Genomic DNA, 6,766 nt, shown 5'->3' with positions numbered 1-6,766 from the left:
CCCCACCAAACCCCTGCATTTGCATCTCACACCATGCCCCTGCTCCCTCATACCATCTCTCACACAGGACACTTACTGCTGCCACAGGGCCTTTGCATATGTTGTTTTGCCACCTCCTTACCCTAAAAATCCTATTCATACCCAGCTCTCACCTCCACATCACTCCACAGGAAAACAAGACCTCCTAGACCATTTAGGTCACTTGATTCTATGATTCCTAGGAGCCATGTCACCTTTTATGACACCAGTGAGCACAGCTATAATTCTGCATTTGTTTTGTGATTAGTTCCATAATGTCTGGATCCTCCTGGACTGTAGGCTTCATGAGGACAAAGACAGTGCCTTTTTGTTCTTATCATATAATTCCTGGTATGCACAGAATGTCTCATGGGACCCTGAATAATAAAAAAACTGAATATAAGACATTAAATAATATTTGTTGAGTTTATTCATGAATTTACCAGTTGTGTGGCTTTTAAAATAGAGATAAATAATAACAGCATCTACAGACGGCTGTTGGTCTACTTCATAGGAGTGTTATCAAGATTACCTACATCAACATGAGATGGCAAAGCATGCTATGCACGAATGTCAGTCTATTTATTATAGAGATTGCTGAGAACAAGATGAGATAATACCACATAAAATCTTTAGCTCATAGGTGAGCTAAAAAGCCTTATTATTTCAGAGGAAACTCTTAATTTGATAGCATATCAGTGAAAAGCTCCTACAAGACAGGATAATATGCCAATCGACAATATTCAAGATTGCTCAGCCTTTATGAGGTGCAAATTTATGAATTATTTATGCTATCTTTGTTACTTTTGAGTCCATACATGACACCAAAGAGTGGCTTTCTTGCTGTGGTGTTCTTGCTTGCTGTAGATTGCTGACGAGAGGCAATAGCATTTGAAGCATCTCGTCTCCTCTGACACAATGTAATTGGCTGTCTTTTAAGTTTCTTTGTCTGACTCATCATAGCCAAAACCTGAGCCTATAAAATCACATGGACTTTGGCTTAGAAGACTTTGTTATTACCTTATCAAATAAAGCATCCCTGAATAGAAGCATTGGGAAAATGCCTCAGTGCACTATATTATATTATAGTATATATGGAAAGTACTAAATATAATATATATATGTGTACATATATATGTATATATAATACAATACATTGTATTTGTTCTCCTGGCATAAAGTTTCAGCATTTATTTAGTGACGCATAGCTAGGGCTGCATGTATCATAGTTTATAGTTGAGTGTGTGTGTGTGTGTATGTGTGTATGTTTATGTATGCATATGTGACTAGCAGAGATGGCTAAAAGAAACCACAGAAATGATTTGTTCTTTTAAACAAAACGTTGACTAAATATATCAAATCATGACCCAGAGCCATATTGTTGAAAGATTTCTTATGTTTTTAACTCAACAATGTGTTTGTCAGAAAAATTTCATGAATTACATTTCCAGTGAGAAGTAAGAACTTATTTTAAGATATTTTTTGTGAGATACAGCTTTTTAAAATTTTTTGGTAACTATGACTTTGGTAAGTGGATCTGACCTGGGGGTCATACTGATACAGTTGACCCTTGAACAACACAGAGGTTAGGGGTGTCCACCCCCATACAGTTGAAAATTTGTGTATAACCTTGGACTCCTCCAAAATTTTACTAATAGCCTACTGTTGATTGGAAGCCTTACTGATAACATAAACAGTTGATCAACACATATTTTGTCTATGTATTATGCAGTCTATTCTTCCAACAAAGTAAACTAGAGAAAAAGAAATATTATTAAGAAAATCATAAAGAAGAGAAATATGTTTACTATTCATTAAGTGGAAGTGGATTATCATAAAGGTCTGTATCCTCATCTTCTTCACATTGAATAGGCTAAGGAGGTGGAGGAAGAGGAGGGGTTCATCCTGCTGTCTCAGCGGCAGGGGGCAGGAGAAAATCTACATATAAGTAAGCCCAGCAGTTCAAACCCATGTTGTTTCTCAAAGAAAATAATATTTAAAACATCATAAGTTATATCCTAATTTTACATATAAGAATAAAAGCTAGGCTGCTGAGTTTCAAATGAATTCATAATATAATTATGTTCTAGAAAACAGGAAAATTCTAAATGTACCAGAAAATACAACCTTCTTTGAACTTGTCATATTGAAAAAATAATTAAAACTGAATTTTATTGCAGGTAGACAGTCTATTAGTCAATGGGAATGAAATCATGTTCTTGAAACCAGGAATCCTGAGAGCACCCACAGATCCTCTGAAAGAAGTCAATTGCTCCTACAGGACCTGGGAGACACCCAAAATACTGTAAGTGCCCCAACTGCTGAAGTAGAAAAAAGAGATGCTCCACACACCCACACTGGGGAAACTGAAGGTCTGTATGTGGGAGGAGTTTTTGACCTTACCTGGAGCTGAGTCAATTCAGAGAGTAGGCCGGGCATGGTGGCTCATGCCTGTAATCCCAGCACTTTGGGAGACTGAGGTGGGCGGATCATGAGGCCAGGAGTTCGAGACCAGCCTGACCAACATGGTGAAACCCTATCTCTACTAAAAATACGAAAATTAGCCAGGCATGGTGGTGCATGCCTATAATCCCAGCTACTCAGGAGGCTGAGGCAGGAGAATTGCTTGAACCCAGGAGGCTGAGGGTGCAGTGAGCCAAGATCTCACCACTGTACTCCAGCCTGGGCGACAGAGCGAGACTCTGTCTTAGGAAAAAAAAAAAAAAAAAAATTAGAGAGCAGAGTGAAATACAGGGGCAGAGGAAGCAGCAAATTAAGGCCCTGGGAGCTCTCTGGGTCCCCAAGCAGGCCATTCAGGCCTGGCAATACAGCGATCCTTCAGGAGGACAGCCAGAGGCGCAGGGGAAAATGCCACAGGGAGAAGAAAGTCTCCAGCTGAACTTTGTAACAATTTGAACCGGGTGAGAAGCCTCCTGGCCAGAACTCAGGGGAGGGCACGAATCCGGTGTGCAGACTCCACAGGTGGGGGAAGAACCAAGCCCTTATCTTTTGCAGCTGGGAAGTGGGTAGCCTGGGGCAAGTTCTCAAGCCCTGCTGCCCACTGCCTGGAAACAGACTCGGGGCTATTAGAAGGGTCACAGTGGGAGTGAGACTGGCCCTTTGGTTTGAGTGGGAGCTGGGTGAGACCTGTGACTGCTGGCTTTTCTCCACTTCCTTGACAACCCGCATGACTAAGCAGAGACAGCCATAATCCTCCTAGGTACACAATTCCATTGACCTGGAAACCTCAGCCCCCATCCCCCACAGCAGACCCAGCAAGACCCATCCAAGGAAAGTCTGAGCTCAGACACGCCCTGCCCTGACCTTACCTGATGGGCCTTCCCTATCCACCTTGGTAGCTGAAGACAAATGGCATATACTCTTGGAAGTTCTAGGACCCTGCCCACTGCCAGTTCCTCTCCATACTACCACAGCTGATGCTCTCTGGAAAGCGCCACCTCTCAGCAGGAGTCCAACAAACACAAAAGTAGAGCATTAAACCACTTTAGTGGACCCAGCGCAGTCAGGAGCATCCCAGGATGAGCTCAGTGGTGGCCAACCACTGGGCGTGGTTGCTGGTGCTCAGCTTCCTGTTTGGGTGCAATGTTCTTAGGATCCTCCTCCTGTCCTTCCCATCATTCATGTCCAGGGTGCTGCAGGCAGCCGCAGAGCAGGAGTCACAGATGAGAGCGGAGATCCACGCAGGATCTCTCCAAGGTCCAGGTAGAAACTTTCCATGGTCAACATGATGGAGGAGTTTGCCAGCTATGCCATGCTAGGAAGAAAGATCAACAAGATGACGGATAAGCTCAAAACCCACGTGAAAGCTCAGACAACTCAATTAGCCAAGATAAAATGGATGACAAGTGTCGCTTTCTATGTATTGCAGGTTGCCCTGATGATCTCACTCATTTGGGAGTATTATTCTGTCCCCGTGGCTGTTGTCCGGAGAAAATGGATAACCCCTCTAGATCACCTGGTAGCCTTTCCTACTAGAATAGCAGGTGGTGTTGGAATTATCTGTTGGATTTTAGTCTGTAAAAAAATTGTGGCTATTGTGCTGCATCCGTTCAGCTGAACAGGAAGATGGATACAGCTATGAGACTTTTAAAAATGGATTTTCTCTTATTAGGTTGAAAACCTGGTTTACACTGTTTTTTTTTTTAAGAAACAAAAGTGCACAGTTTAGATTTTTTGGTCGAATATGTTTGTTCTTGGACTTTATGAGAGATTCTTATAAGAATCATGATTTTCTACACGTGTCATTGAGCCAAGAAAGTCCAGTTTATGACACGTGTGTACCAATGAACACCGTCCTAGATCCATACGAAATGTGAAATGTTCAGTGGCATCTCCGTGCCGTCACTTGTGATTTGCATTCTTATGTATTTTGGTCATATTGCCAGCTGGGAAGTCAAAGTTTTTTTTAACAACTTAAGTTCTTTGAAGACAGTGCTGTTTTTAATATAGTTTAGAAAGTAACTTAATTTTAATACCACTACTAAGAATTTGAAAACTTCTTCTTTAATCATATTCAATATAACTAAAAGAACAGCACTAATTGACATCATTCAGGCTTTTTCTCCCTGTGTTTAAAATGTCATTTGTTGAGCAAGGGTTGTACAGTATTATCTACTTGAGGCTGTTAATTTTTCATTACAGTGTTTTGTAACTGTATCCATGAGACCTGTATCCAACCTGTATCCATGAGACCATAATGCATTGTTTTGTGCTCAAATTGTGTTTTGTAATTAAACCATTTTGAATGAAATGTATTTTAGAGGCATTTAATATTTATGCTCTTTAAAATGGAATACAGAAAACAAACCTTATAAGGCCTGATTACATTAATCTGAACCAATAACCTGTATGGCCCACAAAGTATAATTCTGCTAAATGTTTTTTAAAACGCTTTTTTAAAAAATTAAAATCTCTTCTAATTAAAATCTTTGCAAGTGAATAAAAAAATACGAAAGATAAATGAAACAAAAAGTTGGTTCTTTGAAAAGATAAATAAAATCAATAGCTCATTACCAAGATTAACCAAGAAAAGAAGAGAGAAAAGCCAAATACAGGTATGCGCCATCACACCTGGTTAATTTTTTGTATCTTTAGTAGAGACGGGGTTTCACCATGTTAGCCAGGCTGGTCTTGAACTCCTGACCTCGTGATCTGCCCACCTCAGTCTCCCAAAGTGCTGGAATTACAGGCGTGAACCACTGCACCAGGCCTGATCCTGCCATCTCTGACAACATGGATGAACCTGGAGAACATTATGTTGAATAAAATAAACCAAACAACTAAAGACAAATGCTGCATAATATATTATATGTGGAATCTAAAAAAGTTGAGCTTGTAGATGCAGTGTAGAATGGTGGTTACCAGGAGCTGGGAGGTGGAGAAAGTAGGGAGATGTTTGTCAGAGGGTATGTTTCAGTTAGACAGTGTAAATCTGTTCTAGAGATCTGAGGTACAATATGGTGACTATAGTTAACATTAATGTACAGTCATGCACTGCATAACAACATTTTGATCAACAATGGACCAGATATATGATGGCAGTTCTCAAAGGATTATAAGGGAACTGAAAATTTCCCATCACCTAGTGACCTTGTAACTGTCCTAATGTCATAGACAACACATCGCTCATGTGTTTGAGATGATGCTAGTGTCAACAAACCTGCTGCACTGCCAGTTACATGAAAGTATAGCACATACACAACATAATATTTGATGATGATAATAAATGACAAGGTTACTGGTTTATATATTTACTGTATTATACTTTTTATTATTTTGGAGTGTTCCGCTTCTACACAAAAAAAAGCTTACTGTAAAACAGCCTCAGGCAGATCCTTCAGGAGCTATTCCAGAGGCAGGCGTTGTTATCATAGGAGGTGATAGCTCCATGCATGCTATTGTCCCTGAAGACCTTCCAGTGGGACAGGATTTGGAGGTGGAAGACAGTGATATTAATGATCTTGACCCTGTATATGTCTAGGCTAAGGTGTGTGTTTGTGTTTTAGTTTTTAACAAAAAAGTTCCCAAAATTAAAAAAATTAAAAAATAGAAAAAAGCTTATAAAATAAAGATATAAAGAAAGAAAATACTTTTGGACAGCTGTACAATATGTGTTTTAAGCTAAGTGTTATGACAAAAGAGTCAAAATTTTTTTAAAATTTAAAAGTTAATAAAGTAAAAAAGTTACAGTAAGCTAAGGTTATTATTAAAGAAGAGAACATTAAAGAAATATAGTTTAAGCTGGGCGCGGTGGCTCAAGACTGTAATCCCAGCACTTTGGGAGGTCGAGACGGGCGGATCACGAGGTCAGGAGATCGAGACCATCCTGGCTAACCCGGTGAAACCCCGTCTCTACTAAAAAATACAAAAGACTAGCCGGGCGAGGTGGCGGGCGCCTGTAGTCCCAGCTACTCGGGAGGCTGAGGCAGGAGAATGGCATGAACCCGGGAGGCGGAGCTTGCAGTGAGCCGAGATCGCCCCACCGCACTCCAGCCTGGGCTGCAAAGAGAGACTCCGTTTCATTAAAAAAAAAAAAAAAAAAAAAAAAAAAAAAAAAAAAAATCTATTATAGGTATATATGTATACGTAACTCTTATAGTAATTATATTATATATATAGTGTAGCCTAAGTATACAGTGTTTATAGCCTACAGTAGTGTACAGTATTGGCCTAGGCCTCCAGATTGACTTACCACTCACTCACTGAGTCACCCATAGCAACCTTCAAC

The 6,766-nt window shown here is 40.1% G+C and overlaps 1 pseudogene; it reads left to right on the top strand.

Moving 5' to 3' along the window:
- Positions 1–3,557: 3,557 nt before the first annotated feature.
- On the top strand, positions 3,558–4,096 carry LOC108527772 (tail-anchored protein insertion receptor WRB pseudogene; annotated as a pseudogene).
- The last annotated feature ends 2,670 nt before the right edge of the window (positions 4,097–6,766 follow it).

Source organism: Rhinopithecus bieti, unplaced genomic scaffold, assembly GCF_001698545.2.
Source record: "Rhinopithecus bieti isolate Rb0 unplaced genomic scaffold, ASM169854v2 scaffold_5146, whole genome shotgun sequence".
Lineage (NCBI taxonomy): Eukaryota > Metazoa > Chordata > Mammalia > Primates > Cercopithecidae > Rhinopithecus > Rhinopithecus bieti.
The sequence above is the reverse complement of the archived record's forward strand: the minus strand, read 5'-3'. Positions and strand labels throughout refer to the sequence as shown.